The 24,798-nt window shown below is 43.1% G+C and overlaps 1 long non-coding RNA gene across 1 annotated transcript; it reads left to right on the forward strand.

Moving 5' to 3' along the window:
- Nucleotides 1-447: 447 nt before the first annotated feature.
- On the forward strand, nucleotides 448-19,979 carry LOC110347846 (uncharacterized). The gene is made up of 3 exons (XR_015440397.1): nucleotides 448-11,351; nucleotides 11,497-11,723; nucleotides 12,280-19,979. It is a non-coding gene; the product is annotated as an uncharacterized LOC110347846 (long non-coding RNA).
- Nucleotides 19,980-24,798: the final 4,819 nt, after the last annotated feature.

The following is a 24,798-nucleotide window of genomic DNA, read 5'->3' on the forward strand; positions in this document are numbered from 1 at the left end:
TGTTCCCTGGTGAGCAAGGATGGTGCCTCACTCCTCTCTACTTTCAAGGCCAGCAGAGTGCTGGATGTGTGGTGCTCATTGTTGAACAAGTAAATCTACCACACAGAAATTTACTATCTTGAAAGAATTTTCATACCTGATGTACCATTTATTCCACCAAAGTCCCTAAGAGTATTGTGATACTTGGAAGAGGTGCATGGAAGGTAAGTGACTTGTCTGGAGCACTCAGCAAGTGAGGAGCAGGAGAGCAGCTGAGGCTCACCTACATCCTGGGCTCAGGGCATCTCTGAGGGATTGCAGAATGTTCTCAGGTCTGGGTTGTTTGAGCTGATTTAAGGCGTCTGCTTCTGACTCTGGCTGATTGACAAGTTGAGGGCTCCTATAGACACATTAGCCTTGGAACTTCTGCAGTTGGGGTTTGTTGGGGTTGAGGTTGGGGGTGGGGGGAGTTGCTTACTGGAGCTAGAATCCATTAAGAGCACCCAGAGTCATTGGATCCCTATATCTGGGCTCTCAAACTCTCCGAGACGTACTTTTTTGAGTGCTTACAGTTTCATGTGTGAAGGAGGAAACTGAGGTACAGAGACACTGGGTCACCCACCCAAGGTTACATTGCTAGTCAGTGGCAGAACTTGGTGAGGAACTTAAGCTCTTAATGATTGCATAGTTCCATGGGCCACAGAGATCATGCCAGGGCCTAAAAGAAATCTAGCCCCCAGAAAGGTGGTGCTGATGATTTAAAGGGCCTGGCCACACTTAATCTTCCTGCTGGGCTCCCTCATTTTAGAAAATGTTAAGATTTAAGAGCTCATAAAACTGAGCTATAACATGCCCTCCCAAGAGCTCTGCATGGGGTTAGGCTGCCCCCACCAGGGGTCCCAATTTTGTCCCAAGTCACTCTAGGACATGTCTGCAGTTGATGAAAACTGCTGGGGTCTTTGTATCCTCAAGGGGACTATCAGGCTGTCATGTCCTTGCCAGAGTCAAAATGACATGGCATTGGGCACTGTGATGGATGGGATTTGCACATCATTCAGGATTCTGGCACTGGCAGCAGCCATGCTGGGCATCAGGGTGCAGTCTGGTCACAGAAGGAAATGAGTGCTGATGAGAATCTGCACAAGGATAATCTTCTGTTGCCACAGCCAGACATTGATACCTATGGAAACAACGCTGGCTACTATCAGCAGTCTTCCTCCTAATCCATTTCCATGGCAGCATTCTTCTACTTGGAGCTCCTTCCAAAGTCAAGAGCTTCTGTCCCTAACATATATACCACTTCTGCCATGCCTGCCACACCAGGTGGTCCAATCCTGTAGCAGACATCCAATCTGAATGTGTTGGATGGAAGAGTGGATTGAGAGAAGGGGGAACACCAGGGAGGAAGGAAGAGAAGGAAGGAGGAAGGAAGGGAGGGAAAGGAAAGGAAGGTAAGAATGGGGTGCATTTATTATTAAAATGATTCTATGTCTTCACTTCTTGTTGGATCCATGCCTTTTGCAATGTGACCTTTTAGATCCTTGCATGAAGAGGTGGAGGGTCTTTCCCATTATCTCTTATATCTAGGCTGCATTTGTCACTTGCTTTGGCTAATAGGATGTGGTGAAAGTGATAATGTATGCATTTTAAGCCAAGGCCTCACAACAACCTCTTAGAATCCTTGCTTTTTTTTCTTGGAAGTCTGCTGAGCTGCCACATCAATAAGCAGGGTCTGTCTTATTGATGATGAGAGATATATGGTCTTGTCACTCCACCCTCACAGCCTGCAGCTGGGCAACCCTGCTTGTGCATGTGAGGGGCCTCGAGCTGCAACCTCATCTGATCAGCAGATGCAAGAATGAGGCCAGCTCAGTCCAGGTCAGCCACACCTGGGTTTGATCTGGCCCCCTGAACCACAGTCTTATGACAGGTTGCTATTGTTATGCTTGCTGCTTTTAAACAACTTAACTATGGAGGAAGAGTTACCTACTGATCTGCTAATTAATACAGTGTAGAAACACCAGAAGCTATGCCTCCAGCCCAGTATGGTCCCAAACCCTACTTTTTAGAGATCTCTTCCTTGTTGGTTTCTGTTCTATGACCTTATCTCCTGCCACATCCTATCCAGAGACTCCCACCTCAAGTTTGGATTTTTTTCTTCTAAGTCCATATCCAAGATGTTGTGCAAATCTTTCTATGATGTTCAGCCAACACTCATGGAGTACCTTCTGTGTAAAAGACATCACACTCGTAGATAGAGAAAAATAACATGGCTTTTGCCTTTCATATGCTTAGTAACAATAGCAACATTAACACTAATTGATGTCTGCACAGTACTTGACAATATTTAAAGAGTATTTACATGTATCCTACATTTGAACTCATGATTTAGGGTGTGATGTAGCAGTTCAGATCCATATTCAGCTATACACAACAGGTGCTAGTGAAAGAAGTAACTGTAACAGAGTCCCTGTAGCAAGCTTCATTAAGTGCTGGAGTGGCAGAGTCCATTCCTTTTTAACCTGTTTCCCTGCCTAGAAGAAACAGAGAGGCTAAATTGAGGGCCACAAGGAAAAAATGTAAAATTCCACCTTTAGTTTCAAAAATCAATTTGCAAGTGTAGGTTAAGGGAGCCATGGCTTAACATCAGTCCCAGGGGTTAATGATCTGAGACTGAGCTACCAAACAGCCAGTGGAGTTTCAGGTTACAGGATGAGCACTATGATATCGTGTTACTGGGTCTGAGGCCTGGGCTGGTTGGAACTCCTCTAAGTAAAGGCCTTCCCAGTCTGGCTCTGTGTTCTGAGGGCAGATTAACAGGCCAGAGAGTGGTCAGAAGGAAACACTGGGATGGAAAACAGTTGAGAAATGGTCTGGATTATTTAAGGAATGTGGAATGTTTAACCCAAGGAAGGGGAGGCCAAAGAGAGATGGAAGGGTGGCTTCTGATGTCTGAAAAGTCTGCCGTGTTTAGGAGGGCTGGACATTCCCCTTCTTGGCAAAGAAGCAAGAATGGATGGGGTATGAGTAGAGAAGCTAACTTTAAGTTTAACTGTAAGTGACTTTCTAGCATCTGAGCCCCATAGCACAGCAGGCTTTTCCTCTAGAAAGAGCCTCAGGATCTAGTGTTTGAATCTGTATTATTCATCTTTCTGTTGTTGGGATAAAATACCTGACATATACAACTTAAAGGAGGAAAGATTTATTTATGGTTCACAGTTTTAGAGGTTTCAGTCCATGGTTAGCTGGGTCCAAGGCAGAGATGGCATGATGGAGGAAACCTTGGCACCTCATGGCAGCCAGGAAGCAGAAAGAGAAGAGAAAGAGCCCAAGAAGAGATATACCCTTCTGATGCATGCCCTAGTGATCCAATTCCTCCAACCAGGTCCACCTCCTAACAGCCCATTCCACACTACACTTTATCTTAGCCAAAAGGCTGAGAAGTGATGAGCCCATTTCACACTAATGAACTCATCAGTGGATTAATCCACTGACGAAGCTGGCATCCTCAATACATGAGTCTTGGGGGATACTTCATATTTAGACTATAATAGCCCATTGCTTGGCTGGGTAGAAACAGGAATCATTGGTGATTTCTCAGGTTTCTTCTACCTCTGAGTTCCTGTGAAGAGCTCCACAAAGTCGTTTGTGAGCCCCTGGGTCATGCCACATTCTTCCCTTCAGGCAGCTGAAGGAAAAGTTAGTTATAAGGACACTTCCATCAGATGAACTCTGGTGGCTGCTAAGAACATATAGATGTGGTCTGTCCAAGGAAGATGCATGTTAGCCTTTCTTTAGGTACTTAGAGAAAAGTTTTATCTGTATAAAAGTCCACAGGTCTATGTCATACAAATATCACCTATAATTATATAACTCCATGGCATCTATAGAAATGTGAGGTATAATTTATAATTCTGCCCTGAAGAGGTAGGTCCCTCTCGACTGACTTATCGTTCCCAATTAAAGAGTGCAAGGGTTTTGTCTTAGTCGCTTTCCTCATTGCTGGGAGATAATGCCCAACATCCACAATTTAAAGGAAGGGAGGTTTGTTTTGGTTCACATTTTAGGAGTTTCTGTCCTTGCATGGTTGGCTGCTCCAAGGCAGGATGACATGGCAGAGGGACATGGCAGAGGAGAGCTGCTTGTGGCATGGTGCCCAGGAAGCAAAGAGAGAAGTGAAGAGCTGGGGAGGGGCATAAACCTTTCCAGGCCACACCCCCAGTGACCTGCCTATTCTACCAGACCTTATCCCCTAACAGCAAGTTAGCTATAAGCCCCTATAATCCAATCATCTTCCAAAAGCCCCACCTTTGAGCACATGAGGCTCTTCTGAGACATCTAGATATAAACCATAATAAGTATGAAACCACCATTGTTAACCAGAGAGGCAGGCAGAACAGGGATAAAACTAAAAGGGAACACTAGCTCAGGGGTGGTCAGAACAGTAGGGCTGCAATGTAAAAACACATTGGCCAAGGTAGGAGATGAAGTGGGTGCTACCCACTGGCTTTTGGCCAGCTGCTTTGGGACAATGATGTTGTTAATGATAAGAATGATCATAGTTGACATTTACTGAGTCCCTTACTATATGCCAGGCACCATGTGTTACATGTTATCATTTCATTTTAACCTCACAACAACCCAGTGCTGTAGGTATTCTTGTTATCCCTATTTTATAGAAGAGCAGTTAAAGCACAGACAGTGTAAGTAACTCATCCAAGGTCACGGCCAGGAAGTAGCCGAGATTTCATTAGAACCTGTATCATCTGGCACAAGCCTACACTTTTAGCCTCTCCCCAGTCACATCTTGTCTGTCTCTGCGGTGCCCATGAAAGACCATCTGCCTGTCTTTTAGTCATCTGCAATCCCATGGGGGTGATGGCATCGAGAAACACTTCAAGAGCACCAAGTGATCCCGCAACCTCAATATATTGATTCCTCCTCTGGAATGAGACAGGAGAGAAAGATGAGTTCTGCTTGGTGGCATAAATTAGCTCTGTACCCTTGGGTTTTGTGTCACTGTGCTGCCTCTTTGCCATTCAGGTGGCTAGCCTGCTTGCAGCAGAACTGTTGCTTAGGAGCAATTCACGACTGGCACATGGCAAGTGCCGGGGCGACAGCTTCTACGCTGAGCCTAAACAAATGGCAGAACAGAGCAGAGGGCAATGCAATTTACAAGGAATCTTAGCAACCAGGCAACGGGCAATAAACCAGAAAATCGCCGAGGAAACTCAGTGGAGCATGAGCTAAACGAATTGCAGGATTTGTGAACCAATTTACACCTATCAGAGGAGGGGTGAGGAAGGCATGCAGTAGCTCCAAAACCATGGGTGGAGGACTGTGAAGCTGTCACCTCCAGCAGACTTGTCCAAGGGCAACAAGGACACACAGTCCCTGCTGCACACAGCTGGACAATGGCCTCTGGGCCAGTACTGAGTGGACTTTGGGCTTCCCTCTTTGGAAGGGATCCGGAGCATGCCACTCCTGTGGAGAGATGGATGTCAGGTATAGGGTGAAGATGTTAACAGACTGAACCTTTTCTTTGCTCCCATAGATTCAATAAATGATAGGCATTGTCGACCAAAACTGGAGCACACTTTTGGTTTCCATCCCCAGAAGCAAATCTCCTAAGAAGTGAGCATCATTGCTCACAAAGAGCGCTTTTCAGGGCGTGGGAAGATGCTCATGAGAGTGAGGAAAATAAGCAGAGATGAGGGGCACCTTCCTTGTGGGATGATATTGTCACCTGTCTGTTCTGAAACATAGTCCTCTCCAGGGAGCCACTGGGAGGAACAAATTCACCTCTCCCTGGAACTTGCAGACTGGAGAAGCCCAGAAAAGGACAGATTTTCATGATACAGACATCCACCTGGTTAAACAAAAGCTCCACAAAGGCATACAAAGGTGAATGTGACACTTTCAATCCCACAGCATTCAAAATGTGTCTGCCTCAAAGTAGTCTGGCACTCAAAATCAACTGAATGAATTAGCACCCTAATAGTAATATGTATGCGAGGGATACACAGCGCTGCATAAACATTTTAATAAGGAACCTGTGTTGGTCAGCTTCACGGCACCACCTGAGATAGTTAGCTTATAAAGAGAAAGGGTTTCTTTTGGCGCCCAGTTTTAAAGGTTTCAGGCTATGGGCAGGTAGACCAATGGTGGGGGTGCAATGGCAGTGGCATATGACAGAGCAAACTGCTCCCCTCATGGTCAGGGAGCAAAGAAGGAAGAAAAAGGGGCTGAGGTCCCACTGTCCCCTATGAGGGTGACCCTCAGTGACTTAAGGACCTCCCAGTAGGCCTCCCTACTTTCTAAGGCTTCCCTCATCTCCCAGTTGCTCCACCATGGCAACCAAATCTTTAACATTTTGGCCTTTGGGGGACGTTTAGCATCAAACTATAGCAGGGATCAATGTGCTGCCCCATGGGTATAACTCTTGCTCATAGGAACTGGGGAGTGAGACACCACATTGTAAAGAAAGGGGCTTTAGGGCCAGAGATTTAGCTCAGTGGTTCTGGCACCTGCCTTGCAAGCACAAGGTCCCGAGTTCCATTGCCGGTACCAAAAAAAAAAAAAAGAGAGAAAGAAAGAAATGGGCTTTAGTTTCCCCATCTGTAAAATGAGGGAGCTGGAATTAAAGTTCCCTAGGGCCACATCCAGGTCTGCCTTGCTGTGCTTTGGTGATTTTCAGCAGTAGCAGGGGGCTGAGGCTATTCCCTAGAGAAGCGGCATGGTCCAGATCTCCCATAGCCACACAGAGATCCTCCCAGAAACTTCTGCAAAGCTGGCCTGATTATCTTATTGCTCTTTCGTTTCTTAGTTCTCCAGCTCCCCCACTCACAAAATGGCTCCCTAAGGCTTCACTACTGCTCACCACGACACAGACAGGTTCCTGCAAGTTCCTGCCACAATTTCTGTCACCTCTAAGGTGGGGGTGGGGGGTCAAGTGGGAGGGAGCAATGGCAAAGATGGCCACTGGTAGGGACCCAGGACCTGGCTCTTTGACTCTGGACATAGGGATGAGGAAATAGCCCAGCCGCGACTGGAATCACTTTGCTACCAGAGTGATTTCTATAGTTGAGCTAAACTGAAGGGTGGCAGCATGGTATGGGACCTGGAATTGGAGATGATTGGGTTCCAGTCCTCCTCTGTGAGGTTGTGATGCTTGAGTAAACTCTGTTAAGTGTGTCAGGTACCAGTCTTCTTTCATGTACGGCAAAGATAATAACAGTATCCACTACACAATTCTAGCAAGTGCCTTACAGCACATATAGGCACTTAGTGCAAGGCCTGGCAGTTTGTTAGCACATGGTCAGTAAGTGTTGGTTATTTTTAGTATCAAGAACCCCCATTCCAGGAACTAAGGGGATACATATTCTATATACCTACCCATTCTTAGGAGATTTTAGCTGCAGGCACAGTAGTGTACCCTGAGGTAGGGCCCTTGGGGTTGTCACAGAAGTAGAGTCTATTTTCTAGGTGACTTGGGAGTAAGCTGAATGGTCTGAAAATCAAAGACAAAAGGAGAGAGGCAAGAACTAGAACTAGCTCTTCCAGGAAGGCTGTTACAGAGAGTATCAGTCAGCTTCTTCTGCATAAGAAATCCCCACAACACCTCAGTGGCAAGCCACCCGAGTGTTTGCTTCATTCATGAATCTATGAGTCTATGATGAAGGAACTGAAGGTCCCCAGGAGAAGTTGTGTTCATGGCTTTGGAAGAAACACAGGGGGAAAAAAAAGAAACAAAAGGAGCAGAGCAAGTGGAAGCTCACCAGTCCTCTTTAGGCTTAGGCTTGTGGCTGGTACATTGTTACTTCCGTTTCATTCCATTGACCAAAGCAAGTCACAGAGCCAACCTTCAATGCAAGGAGCTGGGAAGTCAGGAGAGGTGAAGAATTACGGCCTTAATTTGATCTATCACTTAATACGTGGGCCCTAGTGGGTGGGGGTGATTGAAGAGGCAGAGATAACTCCAAGGGGACAAACACCAAAGTGGGGAAACATACACTTGTTGCATCTGGTGTGGGGGTGTCTCTGAGGAGAGGGGGCCAGGAGTCCCCTGTAATGACCCTCTGCTTCTCTTTGGGTCCTTGCTCTCACTCTGGCGAAGAATGGAGAAGTGGGACTCTCAGGAGAAAGGGGGAAATCAAGACTGGTACAGTGCAAAGCAAAAGTTTATTTAAAGTGTGGCAAATGCAGAAGAAGCAGAAGGGCTATCTTAATAGCAGAGTGAGCTGCAAGACAGGGGGCATCCTGCTTGGGGTGCCCCAGGTGAGTATGAGATGTATTCATAGTTACAGGTACAAACTGTTTCGGTGATTGGTGTGGGTAGCCCAATCAGGGTCTCAGCTTTGCTGCTGGGAAGGAGACAAGGTCTGTTGGAGATTTCTTAAGCATGCAGTAAGTGTGAATAACAATTTCATAAGGATACAGTAGGGTGCATTTTTTTTCAAGCACATGGTATACAGATAAGTGTGTGATGATCTTACAATTGTCAGCCATAGATAAGCATGTGATGATTTTACAATGTTAGTCATCCATGTTTTATCCTGGATTTTTTATGTCCCTCTAATCTTCTCCTACATACCTGGGGAGATCCATGGTGGGGCTGAAGAAGGAAGGAAATGCTGTGTGGCAGATAGTTCAAGAAAAAAAGCAATGTGTCCATTCCCATGGGTCCTGGAGCACTGACAAGAAGAAGCATCACTGGCCAGGACCTCTTTATTCAACTTTATCTATTAGTGGTCAGCACGAAAGCAAAGTGACTGCCATTCTCAAGGAAATAGCCCACTGTTATATCTGAAAAGGGTGCATTTGATCAGAGAGACTTTCCAGGACTGCATTTAGAAGGATAATGACTAAATGACATGGATATAAGATAATTCATCCCTAAGAAAGCCCCTTCCCTCCCTGTCAAGCCTAATGTCCCCAAGTGCATCTTATAATGGCTCTTTGGGTGCAGTTGCTTGGAAATACCAGGAAGGAATCTAGGGTTAATGAAAGCAATTATTAATTAGTAAGGCAGGCATGACTCCAAAAGAGATAACCTGAGGGTTAAGATGATTGTTAATTTTATTTATGATTTGTATTCCTATTCACTTCCATACAGATTAGAGATGACTGACAATTAGAAATATGGGCTCCAAGACAATGAGATTAAAAATAAAATATCTGAAGTTATATGGATGAAGGGAGGAGATTAAACCAGAAACTTAGCAGAAGATAGTTACTGCAATTGCGCATTAAATTGAGCTAAAGCGAAAGGCAAAATGTGATGAGTTATTGGATAAAAGAAAGTATAGCCATTTGTCAGGAGAGCCAAACTTTTCCCTGATACTCCATGTGAGTTCAGATTTATCATAAGAATCTCAATAGAAGGGACAGAGAGGCACATAACAGACATTCTCCTCAAAGATTTGCAGAAGATGCAGAAACATTCTCCAGACAGTCGTTTATTATATCGACCCTGAGTAAGAGCTGAGGACTTAGGGATGAACCTGCTAGATTTAATATAGCCCCAGCTAATGGCTTATAGATTGTTATAGAGGGAGGCACTGTTAGGAGTGCTTAGGAGCCCAGCACTGGAGCCGGTAGCCAAAGCCTTAGGAGAGGTACACGGTTTTCCTCCACCAGATGCCACATAGTTCATGTACTCCTGGAAGCATGAGAGTCAATTGAGGCAGTGTCCTGAGTGGGTGAAGGTGGGAAAGCCCTCCACATAGAAAGAGAGGTGAAGGATGCAAAGTGCAAAGTGGAACATGACCATATCATCTCATTTACACAAACTCAGCCTATACGCCAGGAAAGAATGAAGAGAAATTCACCAAATGTTCATAATGGTAACCTCTGGGTGGTGGGGCTTGGGACAACTCTTTATAATTTTGTCTTTTCTTTTCAAATCTAGATTGAACTGTTAAAATTTTATAAATAGAAAAAATGAAAAACAGATTTTTAAAATATAAATTCTTTTTTGGGGGAGAACTTTAGTTGTAGAAAGAAATCACAATAGCCTGTGATTTTTGTTTTTGTAAAGTACTATTAAACCCAAGAGGCAATGAACTATATCACAAGCCCTTTAAAAATTATTTTTTATTTTGAGACAGAGTTTTGCCAAATTGCCCAGGCTGGTCTTGAACTTGCTATTCTTGTGCCTCAGCCTCCCAGGTAGCTAAGGTTTCAGGAGCCCCTCAGTGATAGTCTGTTTTCTTGACCCTTTCTAGACTCTCAGAACTATGGACACTTCCTTCCTATTTCAGCTTTCTCACAGCTTCTGAACCTAGCCCTGTCTTCAGAACTGTGTAAGTAAATCACACACCATTAATTTCATAGTAGGTTAAAGAAGATAAGGGCAGAACACGGCAGCTATGATCCACTGAATGTAAGGCTGTATTACTTCATTGATAAAACATGTCTGTCAATAAAACTGGCAATTTTAGGCAAAAGCATTAAAAGTGTGCATACTTTCACTGCGTTAGTTTACACCTGGGAACATGTTCTAAGGAAACAATCATAGATACAGGTGAAGATACAGGTTTTAAGAGCCATAAAACATTCATCACAGCATTATCTACGTGGTAAAATGGAGGAACAACCTAAACCATTAGTGATTTAGTTAAATAAACTGTGGTCCTATGGACAACAATGCAACCATCTAAAAGGATGGTGTGGAAGGCTTCTTAGTGCAAGGGACAATGCTTCACGGTCTTCTCTCAAATGAAAAGTGCAGGTTGAAAAAGTTCATGCATAGGGCCTTCTATTTGGAAAAAGAGAGAATACATATGTCAATAGGATTACGGATGATTTTCTTTTGTTCCCTCATTCCTATTTTTGGCTTGTTTGTATGTACTAAAATTTCTATTATGACTATGAATTTCTTTGGCAATAAGAAAAAGAAAACAAGGTTTCCCCTCCAAAGCAATGAGTGCTATTTCACAGCTTGTCTTCTGAAAGAATACACTTAGTGTTAGGAGATCTTTGAGGAGCATTTTTGGAACAGTCTTGCCCTGTTGGAGCTAGATAGAATTATTGACCTTTAAGCCATTTATCTCCACTGTCCTTCCCTTTCTGTCCCTCAGTGAGTTTGAAGCAATTTGTGTGGGAGTCGGAAGCTCCAGAGATCCATTCTTCTCCCCTTCCCTGCAGTGTCAACAGAATGATAGTGAAGGATTAGCTGTGGGATGATGGTGGGGCTTGATCTGAAACAGTGGCTTACGAGTGACGCACCCTACTGGATGTGAGAATGATGGGAGACAAGAACACAAATGATGCTGGCCTGACATCCCCCTGGCTTGTAAAAGATGACACATTCTTCTCTGGATAAACCAGCTTCCATGAAGCAAAGGCCCAAAGCAGTGCCCTCCTGTCTGGTGAGTGCACTCCTTGAGATTTATTTGGCTTTTTGCTATTAAGTTCACCTCCTTGAAAATTTATCTCAGTCCAATTTGTTACTGTGCTGCTCCTCTTTGCAGACAGGCTAAGACACACAAACATTTTTCCTCTTGTTTTCTTTAGCCTATAAGCCACATGAAGTGAAAGGCCATGTCTTGAACGGAGAAGAACAAATTTGGGCATGTTGCAAATGTGGCCTGGAGTTTGTACTGTGAGATTAAAGGATGTCTGGTTGAAATAAAGACAGGCCAAAAAAAAAAAACCAGACTGAAGGAAGGAAATTACAGGCTATAGGAGTCTTGGGCCTGGAGGCCCAAATGAAGCTGGTAAAGTGCCTCACTGTTTGTCAGGTCAGTTCTTACAGCACGGACAAGGGGTGCAGGTGGAATTTGAGGCTTCTCCATGTGTTTGACAGAAAGTAAGGGGACAAATATAGATTAAGGGTCCCCAAATGCAAGATGCTTTGCTTATGAGATCTCACTAAGCCTCACACAAGCATAGGAACTAGCTTAAGATTGTGCACAACCTATAGTTTAGGAGAACAAAGTTCAGAAGGGTAGAATAATTTTCCCAAAGTCACACAATTTGAACCCAAGACAGTCTGGTTTCCAAAAATGAGTTCTCTATGTTTCACCATACTGATCTTCTTTAATGCCAATATTTATTATAAATAAATTATGAAAATGATTAGCACAGTGCTTTTACCTTGGCCCTAATCAAACAGTTTGCCAGAGGCGCTTAATTTTAAAATTTTAAATGCTTTCTGTTTTTAGCATGACTAGTTGTTTGCTTTTGTGATTATGAGCAAAGGGTTGCTTCCGAGTGTCTTACAAAGCAGAACCAGTTTCTCATTTGTTCTTGTGAGAGACTGTAAAATTTATTTTATTTGGCTTTGGTGTTTTGCAGAGGTCAGCAGAAGAGGGGGAAGCACTTGGTTACTGAAGTGGACAATGGAAGTGACTTTGTTAGAGGCTGAGAAGAAGAATTCTCTCCCTAAGGCAAAAGTCTGGGGCCATGGGTAACAATTTCAGGGAGTGGTTGTTTTACAAACAAATTTTAATAATTTATATATATCGAAGTTACTTTTAAACTTACAGGAATGTTGCAAGAAGAGTTCAAAGAACACCCATTATCCCTTTATCGACATTCCTCAAAGGTCAACACTGCCTCCTTGGCTTCATTACCTTCTTTCTATATACACCTATCTATTATCATCTTTCCTTTTCTGAACTACTTGAGAATAAGCTACAGGTCTTATACCCCTACCCCTAAATACTTCAATGTGTACTTCCCTAAATCAAGGACATTCCTCTACACAACAATCACAGATCTTCCAAATCAGCAATATGACCATCCAATTCACAGACCTTATTCAAAGTTGTCAACTGGACCATTAATGTTTCTTTTATTCAAGATGCAGTCCAGAATCACAAGTGGCCTTTGGTTGTCATGTTTATCTATTTCCTTTCAATATGGTAGAGCTCCTCACTCTTTCCCTATCTTTCTTGACCTCAACAGGTTAGAAAGAGGATGGGCCTCTCATTGGGTTTGTCCAGTATATCCTCAGGCCCTGCTTTTTGTCAGGAAAACCACAGAAATGAGGCTGGGCTCTTCTCAGGGAAATGGGGGGGTCGACCTTCCCATCCTTAGCAGCATGAACCTTGATCATCTCTCTGGTCAAGGTGTCTGCCAAAGTTCTCTACCTTATCATTTCTCCCTTGGTTACTGACAGGAGATATTCTAGAGCCATGCCCATATCATGTTCCTCTCCCCACCCTTAAAAGTCCCTGGATGCCTTTATCCACAACCCCTACAACAGTTGCCAAGTGGCAGTAATTGATTTTCATCATTCCTTCTGCATCCATTTGTTAACATTTTATGGTGAAAAAGTAGACCATCTCAGTAGACAGAGCTGGAATCCTGTGTTTGCATGCGTGTGCACGTTCGCGCACGTGCGCACACACACACATACTATGTACATATATAAACACATATAACTATCATCATCTGTCTATTTCCCCACAAGCTCATAGGAACACTTCCAATTACAATCTGTCACCTCTGAATTCCATCTTTTACTTCTTCTTCAGTGAGAACTCTGGCTTCAATTAACCTTTATTTACTTCTCTTCTCTGTTCCCTTGTGTAAACAATGTCCTGACAATGCCAACTGCCTCTGAGGTTGGGGCCCTGCTCCCCACCCTGCTGCCCACTGCAGCTTCTGGCATCCTGGCCGCTTGCTATCTCTTTAGACTTGCTGCCTCTCAGTCCTTTGGCCCGTGACCCCTGTCACCTTCAAAAGACCATGAAAAGACAAAAGAAGAGGGAGAAGGAAGAGCAATTTGAGGACTTGATCTATTTCAAAAATATATTTTATATTTCATATACTAGCTATTTATGTTTATTTATTTATTACAGTGCTGGGGATCAAATCCAGGACCTCAAATGTGCTCGGTGATTTGGCCACATTCTTCAAGGTCTTTCTGTCATGTTTTCTGATACAGTTAACATAATCTGCAGCCACCTTTTCTGGGAATTGGTCTCACTCACAAGCGATGCTCAAAGGTAAACTTACCTTTATTCCAAAGGGCTCCTTTCCCATCTATTCTTGCAGGTTACTGGAAGGGCGCAGCCAAGGCATTGATTAGCCAGCAACAACAGTGGTCTTTCCTATCAAGGGTTTGAGCTAAGTGAGGGAGAGACTCTAGGCAGTGAGGGAATACTATGTAGAGCTTGGCCAGCAACAGGCCCTTCAGCACACCAGCAGGGCCAGTGTGCAAAGAGAACTGAGGCTCAGAGTACAGGGTAGATCCAGCTTTTGTGGGGCCCGGAGCTTGTACAACTTGGGGATCCTCCTTAAGAAAAAGAATATGAATGTGTCTTATTTCCTGTTGTTACAACTGCACACCACAGGTTTATTTTATAAAACTAAAGTTTTATTCAACACGTTTCTGGAGCCTGGGAGGCAGAGGGGCCACATCAGGTAAAGATCTTCTTACTGGTGAGTGTTACAGGGTGTCTAATGGCAAAAGACTCAGCCAAACCCACTTTTGGGTTTTATAGCTGACTCACTCTCAAGATAACCCATTAACACATAATCTATCAACACATGAATCCCCTAATCATGACCTAATTATCTCTTAAAATCCTACCAGTTCTTACCTCTTGGTACCTCACAATGGTCATTAAATATCAACATGAGTTTTGTTGGGGACACTCATGTGATAACAATGAATATACAAGCCTGTAGTTTTCAGATGGCCCCTGCTCTTCTCATAACTGTCTTATTTCAATTAGTTCAAGTGGCTTTCTGCTTCTTCTTGCACCAAGAAGTCAGCACTCTAAGCCTAAGGCACTTATGATGAAAAAACACTAGTTGTATTTCCTTCTTTCAATTCTGAAGGCAAACCCAGTTTAATTTTTTTTTGTTCCTGAAAAATGTTCCTCTTAACCAGACCACTGAGTTGTCCACTAAAGTTTGGAATTTTTCTAACAATAAATATAGAAGAATCAGAAGTTATAGTTTTGGCATGGTTATCTCAGGTTTTTGTCTGGTTCACATAGATGCCCTCTAAATCAAGTGTCTGGGTGTCCTTCAGCATTCCTGGTGATTCAAGATTTCTGGGGACATTTTACTGTGAAGTTCAAAGCAGAAAAATTTTGTACAACCACCAGTGCCATATACTTTTGGGTGTGAAAATTAACCCCTTTTGTAGAAGGTGGTGGACTCCAGGTGAACAATGGGCTGCTAGTTAGGGAGTTAGTTTACTGACCAACAGGGGGCAGTGCACCAGAGGGTGGAGGTCCTCTGCCCACCCCACCTCCGAATTCTTGCCAAAAGGGCAGGGGAGCAGAGGGGTTGTCCCTGCCCATCCTCCTCTTCTTCCATCTCTGCTTGACAATGCAAGAGTGGTATGTGATTTGGAGATCTTTTATGAAGGATATTACAAACTTATCATCACTGAAGTGAAAAAGAAAGAAAGAGAGTGCAGAGGAAGGAGAAGAGGGAGGAGGAGGAAAAGAAAGCAAAAAAAGTGCTAGAGTAGGAGGGGACTTTTTCATTGTTTGGTCAGTTTCTGCATCACATTCTAACTGTCCATTCACTAAATATAAGCAAGTTGCTTAACTTTCCTAAGCATTGGGACCCTCTTCTGTAAAATGAGTACACAATGAACTTCTAAAGCTCTTCATAAATGGCAAAGTACAACAACAACCCATCCACAGCCAACAGTTGTGTATGAATTATCACGCTCTGTCCTGAGCATGTTACTTCTCGTATTTCACTTAATCTTCACAAACACTGAGTTAGGCATAATTTTTTTAGGCCCTATTTTCATTTCAGTTTACAGGTGAGGAAATTTGAGGTGCAGAGAGATTAGGTAAGTTGCCTGATGTCACTTAACTAATCTATTATTATTTTTGTTACATCTAAAGAAACTGAAAGTGTAGTCTTTAGAATACTGAAGCGCCTTTCCCATGGTCATAGCGTTAGTGTGATTAAGGATACCTTTTTAGTTTCAGAGGGGGAATTTGCAGCAGGTTCTTTTCCCACTAACTGGGTAAAACAGAGAGTTGGAGAAGATGTGGAGATGTCTGGGGTGTGGGTGACACAAACTGTGGTCCAGTAAGAGAAGAAGAAAAACCTCTCATTCTTTCTCAGGCAGGGCAAAAGCATTGGAGGTGATATAGGGTAAGGGCTCTAAGATTCTGGCACCTTCTACTTTGGTGGGTCAGGAGTGGCCTTTCCGTCCATGGGCTCTGAAGTCAGCCTCAGCTTCACCAACCTTGTAGGCAGCCTGCCACCTCAGCTGTCCCAGAGAGGTGGCCCCAGGGATTCTCATCAAGAGCAGCTGGGCTGCCCACCACCCTTTAAGAGTAAGCAGCTGATGGCCAAATGCACTTTTATTTTCAAGCACAGCAGTGACTCCCAAATTGAAATTGTTACATTATAATTATGTGACATTAGCCAGCTTATAATTTAAGACCTATAGGCTTTGACTAATTTTTGGAACAATCTGGTGATCTCACAGGAAAATTTTATAAAAATATATTGTTTAGGGAGTGTCCAGGCCTCATAATGATATTTACCTAGGGATCCTCCCAACTCAATAACTTGGCCATTTAGTGGCAGGGCCAGAAATAAATATGTACCTTTTTGGATTTAAGAGTTTGGGCTGAGAAGTCATTTTGAAGCCGGCCCCAGGCCAGCTCTACCACTTACTCACTGAGGGAACATGAAGAGACTGCTTATTGCCTTGACACCTCCTTTCCTCTTGGGGCTCTATGAGGATGAAATGAGATAGATAATATGAGTGCGGGCTGAGTGTGGCTGGTGAATGCTGCAGACGAGCTACGACTGCAGTCCAGTGTTCTTGCTGCTGCTCAGGAGTCATCCCTCCTAGCCAGTCCTTTCACAACATCTTCCCCATCCTCCTTGCTTTGTTGAGATACACCTGGCACACGGTGCACTGCACGTATGGACACGTACAATTTGATGAGTCTTGACACAGTGCACACCTGTGACACCATCATCACAATCAGGATAATGACCCATCATCCTCAGAAATTTCCTCATGCCCTTTTATATTCCATCCCTGCTGGCCCCTTTTTGTTTCCAGCAAACAGTGATCAGTTTCCTACCACTACAGATTCGCCTGCATTTTCCAGTTTTATAAATGGATTCATACCAGCGGCACTGGGTTTTGGTCTGGCTTCTTTGAGTCAGTATAATTATTTTGAGATTCATCAAAGCTACTGATTATTGATTTTGCTTTTAAAAAAGTATATCCTTTTCCTGTACATGGTGGAAAAAATTATTTCCAAGTGAGAGATGCAGGCTGGCAGTGCTTCCCAAGGGTCTTAGCTGAGGGGTTTCTGGTCATGAACTCCTGGCTGCCTGGGATTTCTGACACATACATTTTGAGCACTCTGGTATGCCCATGTCCCAGTAGTATGCAAGATGATCCTAAAGCCACAGGATTTACCAGGGAGCACACTAGGATCTTGCAACAGGTTTTCCACATTGCATTTGCCCAGACTCCATCTCCAGAGGTTCAGAGATCTGAGGTATAGCTAGGTTGAAGGAACATAACTAATTTCTAAAAGTCACCTGGGCAATGGACAAAGGAAAAGGAAGAGAACTCAGCACCTGTTGGTAAGAGAAGAGTCACCTTCCACAGAAGAAGGGGGCTGCTCAGTTGGACCTGAAATAGCTGGTAGGGCATCCTCTGGCCCTCATGTGAATGCAGTACAGGTTGGGCAGCCCTAACCTCAAAACTCAAACACAAAACACCACCATATATGAAGATTTTTGAGCACTTAACATGATATAAGTGGAAAATTCTACATCTGACTTCATATGACTGGTTGCAGTCAAAATGTAGATGCACTAAAAAGGCTACATCTATAAGGTGTATGTGGAACATGAATAAATTGCATGTTAAGATTTGAGCCCATTCCCAAAATATCCCATTGCATGTATGCAAAAATTCCAAAATCTGAAAAAACTGAAACACTCTGGTCCTAAGCATTTTGGATTAGGGATACTAAACCAGTACCTACAAGTTTAGTGACCACAAGTGAAAATAAGCCTGCTCCCTAGGTTTATTTCAGCCTCTGAACACACATGACCAGAGAATGCTGTTGTGCATCAGGAAATACACAAGGGTGGTGCTGTCACCTGCCTGTACACACAGTTTCAGAAAACCATATTCAAGAGGGTGCGGAAATCAATATCGAAAATGAGACACTCAAATTACCGCAAAGAGCTATTTTTGCTTATTCCAAATTGTTCTGTTTCTCTAAGTAGCTATTTTCAGTCAGCTGCTTCCCTGGCTATGTATAGGGATGGTGCTGCAATTTAAATGCTGCAAGTGGGAAAGAAAAGAAATCTGCAAATAGGCTTGCACCCTAGGGGTAAATCTGGGACCATGGAAGGGTGGTGGGAGTCAGTTCTTCGCCTAAATATATGGTATCTTCAAATTTCACCCATGGGTTGGAAACCATGAAGAAATAAATATCCATGTATGCTGGGGGGGTCACTTTCTAGTAAGTGCTCAGGGTTTAAAAATAGGGATTTAAGAGGCAACATCTCCCCTATGCCTCTTGAGGGCTGCTTCTTGTCTTGTCTTGCTCTGCTGTCCAGGGACCCTGTTTAGACAGCAGGTGAGGGGAAGCTTAGCTCTATTTTTAAAGTTTTTGGTTTTCTGATCATTACCAGGGGGAATATGGACAAAGGAGCAACAGTGGGAAGGAAAGTGGCCCCACACATTGGTCCAGTGAGTCACTCAGCAATTATTTACTGGTTCTACTGTCCCAAAATACACCGAATATGACCACTTGGCTCCATCCCCTTTGCTGCCGCCTTGTCTCTGCTCCCTTTATTTTTCACCTTGGCCAGAGAGACTTCCTGTTTTGATTCTTGGTTCATCCAGTGCATCCTCTACCTTGCAGCCAGAGAGAGGCTTTTAAAAGTGAAGATTGAACTGAACCACAGTGGAATTAAAATTAATGCATAATAAAAAGTCTAAAAGTTAATAGTGGGTGTCTCTGGGAAAGGGGTGAAGAGAGACTATGCCTGATTTCCTGTGGTTTTGAGTTTTGTACAGTGAGCTTGTATTTCTTTCATAATTTAAAGAGCATTTCAAATATTCAATTTGGTTCTTGCACTTTAGGAGCCCTTAATCTTGCATTAGAGTCTCAGACAGTAAAAATTCTAGGAATCTCCCTTGTTCATTATGGCTTTGAGGAGCAGAAGCCATGGTCACCTAAAGGAAGTTATTGGAGAAAGGAACCTTTAGGAAGAGAGTGCTGGTAAGCACCAAGATTGCCTGGTAAGACAGCACTGGTAATGACCAATGGCCAGGGCCAGTGTCCAGGTTGGGCTGGGTGTTGTTTACTGGGAAGTAGCATCAGGGACTTAAGGCTCAGATGCAGTTCTGTGACTCTGTGTGATGTCCCAGAAGGAACCTATTCTTAGCCCAACTGATTATTCTCCAAGGAGGCTAATCACTCTTTGCTTTCTTTCATTTCTATCTTTAATATTTATCAGACAAGTACAGTCCTAGAAGTCTGGAATGATCTCTTAGTTTTATGTGCCCAGAAAGTGTGGCTAGCAGGTTCTTCTGTGAGGGAAAAAGAACACACAAGATCTACATGAGATCAAATTTGGTGCCAAAAGTGGAATGATAGAGGGCCTCCAGGGCAGGTGGCTGAGGAAGAACAATCAGCACAGGGCTTCCCAGCTAACTTGACCTTGGGGCTTAACCCCAGAAGCCACTTCCCTTGGAGCTCAACTCAGCAGCACCTGCCCACTTTCCTCCTAACTTGCCTTCTCTTTGATCAGCTCATTCCCTTAGGCACAGAGCCACTTCTTGATTTGGCTCCTTGTTTGTCTTCTGGGAGAGAAGTTGTACTGCTGTCCAAAGAGATGACATATCCTTTAAGCTGTCATTATTCCTATTGTGGAATAAATAGAAATGTTGGTCAGATTGGACAAGTGCTTTATGGAGCCTACCTGTTCCCTGTACTCACTTGGACATTTAAAAATTGGCTGAACCATGTTTTTATTTTTTCCACCACCTCAAGGCCATACCATTTCTCTTTTTAATATACAGACTATGCCTCGCACAGAATAAGTGCCAATAAATATTTGTTGAATTGATTTTCCTCTTCAAAGATGTGGCAGAAAGACCCTCCTGCCTTATGGACATAATTCTTTTGTGCAGCGGTTATTGAATTCCTTCTGCATGGATATTGGTTGCATCAGCCAATACAAGGTAAGTCTCAGAGTCTGAGCTGAGCACGACCTGGATCAACAGAAACAAATGGAATCCAAGGATGAACATGAGTGTAGTGGGGCAGGGAGCCCAGAGGCAGGAAAAAGAGAACACATCCAGGTCTATGTGGACAGCAGATGACTATAAGCCAGGGTCAAGGTAACAGGCAGGCAGTGTATGAGATGAGGAAGAGATGAAGGAATGGAGAGCAAAGTGGAATGATGTGATGAGTTCAAGTCCAATTTGGCTTTGTGTCCCAGTGTTGTGGCAGGTGCCACCTTGGACAACTTATGTGTGGAAATAGAAGCTGGGAGATGTAGTACAAAAAGGAGGCAAATTAGTAAGATTTAGAAATATCTAGTACCCTTAAAGAGTTCTTTACAGGTATTCTTCGGCCTTCTCATTCTTCCTGCATGTCTGTTCATAGGAATTCAGTATTTCCAGTTCGATGGTATGGTTGGGGTGGGGGGTGTCACTGGACCCAACTCTGTCATGCTACAGACTAGGAATCAGGCTCACATGGCTAACATCACACATCACTAGTTAAAGAAAATATCAAGTGACATAGAACAAACCAAGGGCTGTCTAAATTGGACGTCCTAGCTCACATTTATACTTTGTTTCATATTCCTCTGGTTTTTATTTTACACTGTTTCAAGGACAAGTCATGCTGGTCACTACTGAAAAACAAGAAGTAACTACATAGGGCATGACAGACACACATGACTGACTCAGAGGCCTCCAGTTCCTAATAATAATAATTACCACAGCTCAGACCCATGAATCTCTGCTACCAGGTTACTTGGGGTCCAAGAGGGATGAGAAATGAAAAGCTTCTATTCTTTCCCATGCTACAGCATGGTCTCACTCTCCCTTGAGAAGCTAATTTCCTATTCTATGTGGTTCCTTGCATGAAGCCTGCTACCTGCCACTCTTCTGTTTTATGTGGTGCCTCTGACGGAGCCCTGCATCACCTCAGGAGTCCCCCCCATCTGGCTGTTTGGCCCCAGTCTAGGTAACGACGTTACCTATAAACACAGGGACTGATATACAGCCATGCTCATAGATGGCATAAAGAGGTCACACAACAGAGTGATTAAAAAAAGATTAGAGAATAAATAAAACAGGTCTTGTGTAGAGTTTTCAAAGGAGACTAATCATGAGAAATCCTATGATGGGTGCACTGTTTTGGGGGTTGTCCCTTCATGAGCAAGCAGAGAAGGAAGGAAGAGCTGAGAGTTCTAACAAGGGCTGAACAGCCAGGGATATGCTCGGACATGGAGGAGAAGCATTTTTGCCACCTCATTTAAAAGACTTCCAAACACCACTGCCTCCTCCATTGCTGGAAGACACTTCATTCTGGAGGTCTCCAAAGCTCCCACAGCACTCTGGCCCAATATGATTATTCCCCCAGCAGCTGTGCTGCTCACCCCTTGCAAAGGGCTCCCCGCCTGCACCCAGCCATATCTTTCCACCACCAAATCCTGGCTATTAACTGAGTGGCCATAACCTTCCCAGATGTCTTTCTTGTGTTTCCTGATGTGGAAACCAGACCCTGCTCTGTGATGGAGTCTCCTGATGTTGACCAGCCTCTTCCTGCCTCCCTACAGCAAGGTGGGGTCCTCCCTGATGATGACAGCAAGATGCAAGGTATGTTTTCCAAACCACCAAAGACATTGCATAAATATCTGAATGCACACATATGTTAAAAACTGGCCAACAACACTGCTAATAGCTGAATGAAGCTTGGGAAACAAGGAAAAGGAATCAGTAATCTTGTTCATTTGAACAGTGCAGATCTGTGACCAGAGCAAGTTTCCACATATTCAGTGGTTATCTTTTTGCTAAAATAAGTCTCAGTTTTCTCAGTTTATGATATGGAGTTAATTATCAAAATAATGCCCCTATTTCTTTTATAAGGTTGTTGTGTGCATCAGAGAACAAAAAGTGCCATGAAACCCATTTTTAAAATCAATAGATTATTAGTTCTGTAATTAGTCATTGCCTTGCTCAAAGTCAGTGCTCACTAGACTTTAGAACTATAGCTTGACTGTGAAAGAAAATGTTATTATTTCATGGCATTTCTTACTTGCAATTCTTATTTGTTTGTCTGTTTATTACTTATCTTCCCAGTTAAGACTATAAACCCTGTGTGGTGAGGAACTCTGTCCATGTTACTCAGAACTGTATCCTTTGTTCCTTGAGGAGTGTTTGTACAGAGATAATGCCTAAGTCATTTCTAAGGGGATGAAGAGCAGCTTTATGACTTAGAAGGAAATGTAGAGAACAGTTAATGTGGATTTAAATTTAGTGAATGCAAGCTTATTTAACTAGAATTTGCTGCTGGTGTAGAAATGAAAGCTACCAGGTCATCTTGAGGATTGAAATGTGGAAAGAAACACCAGACATGAAGAACAGATAAGAAATTTGTGAATTTTGAGAAGGGAGAGATTTGTTTTCCATGTCTTCTAAAGGGCTGACCTCATTTGTGGTATCCCAGAATGTGGAACCCAGACCCAAAGAGAAGTATGGTTTGTGCAATCAAAGATTTTCAGAAATGGAATGGGCCTGCTCAGGAGGTGGTGAGTTCTTTGACATGGTCAATATTCAGGAAGAGGTGGGGTGAATTTGTGGTGGATGGACTGAAAAACTGGGATGTTAGACAAGATATAATGTGGTCACTATGGTTTCATTTAATCCTAACCTGTATAGCTCCAGAGGCAAAATCATAAATAAATAAATAAATAAATAAATAAATAAATAAATGGAATGTGAGTGGAAAGGGAAGGGAGAAGGAAAGGAGAGAGGAGATTTGGGACCATTTTTGTTCCTTGAGAAACCTTGCCACCCTCAATCCATGTCTTCCTTCAGGGAACTTTGGACACAGACCACATGCAGCTCAGAACAATTTGTGACCCATGTTCTTCCTCTCCAGCCAGACCTCTGCCCCTCATCGAATTCATGGCCCCAGTCCAGCTCTCAGATAATTACCCTAGTCTTCAGCCAGTGTTCTGCCTCAGTATAAGGAAGACAACTATTTACTTCTTAGCTTTTTTTAAAAATTAAATTCTTTTATTGGTACATTGTAGGTATACAACACAATTACATTTCTCATTGGGAATTGTACCTTTACATAATGCATCTTGGTTCTTATTTTTTCCCCATTCCTAGCCCTCCCTTCACGCCCTCCACCCTTCCCTATTTACAAAGACTTTATTTCCATTTTTTCCAGTTCTCATCATTTTTCCTTTCCCTTCTTTCCTTTCCCCTGCCCCTCCCACTACCCCTACCCCTTTGGACCTTTTCTTCCTATTTTACATTTTCAATTATTCATTCTAAACATTGGTACATTTTAGGTATACAATATAATGACATTCATCATTGGAAATTTGCACCTTTACATAGTCTCTCTTGGTTCTTGTTTTTCACCCTTGCTCAGCCCTCCCTTCAACCCCTCCAGCCCTCCCTATTTACAAAAATTTTGTTCCTATTTTTCCATTTTCTCATATTAATCCCATTCCCTTCTATCCTTTCCTCTAGCCCTCCCACTTCCTTCCCCTTTGCCCCTTTTCTTCCTATTTCACATGACCTATTATACATTTAGTCCTTATTTACACTTTCAGTTTCTCACACCAGAGAAACTATTTGGAATTTATTCATGTGTGTCCTATTTATTTCACTTAAGAGTATTGCCTCAATGTGCATCCACTTAGCTATAAATGTCTCTAATTTCTCATTTTTGATGGCTGAGTAGTACTCCATTTTATAAAAAAAACACGTTTTCTTTATCCAGTCTCCAGTTGATGGGCATTTGGGCTGTTTCCAAGTTTTAGCTATTACAAACTGTGCTGCTATGAACACGGGCACACATATATCACTGTGGTATGATTCTTTTAATTCTTTGGGGAAGATCCCCAGCAGTGGAATAGCGGGGTCAAATGGGACTTCCAGTCCTAGTTCTTTGAGGTATCTTCATACTGATTTCCACAGTGGTTGCACCAGTCTACACTCCCACCAGCAGTGGAGCAGGGTTTCTCTTTCCCCACAGCCCCGCCAGCATTTGTTATTGGTTGATTTCATGATAGCAGCCATTCTTTCTGGAGTGAAGTGGAATCTCAGCGTTGTTTTCATTTGCATCTCTCGAATGACCAGTGATGTTGAACATTTTTTCATGTATTTATTTGCTATTTCTACTTCTTTGTCTGAGAAATGTCTGTTCATTTCAGATGCCCATTTTTGGATTGGGTCTTTAAATTTGGGAGGTCTGATCTTTTGAAGTTCTTTATAGATTCGAGATAGTAGACCTTTGTCTGAGGAAGAGCAGGTGAAGATTTTTTCCCACATTGTGGGTTGTCTCTTCACACTGCTGGTGGTTTCTCTTGCTGTGCAGAAGCGTTTTAATAAGAAGAGATCCCACTTGTTGATTGTTTGTGCTAGTTCACAGGCAACTGAGGTTTTGTTCACAAAATCTTTTCCTACACCGATGTCTTCAAGGGTTCTACCTAACCTCTGTTCCAACTGGTTCAGAATTTCTATTTTAATATTTAGATCTTTAATCCATTTTGATTTTAGTTGAGTGCATGGTGAGAGATACAGGTCTAGTTTTAATCTTTGGCAAGTTGAAGCCCAATTTTTCCAGCACCATTTAT

This window comes from Heterocephalus glaber, unplaced genomic scaffold (assembly GCF_053883595.1).
Source record: "Heterocephalus glaber isolate CG9 unplaced genomic scaffold, H.glaber_assembly_v1.0 deba00001497, whole genome shotgun sequence".
NCBI lineage: Eukaryota > Metazoa > Chordata > Mammalia > Rodentia > Bathyergidae > Heterocephalus > Heterocephalus glaber.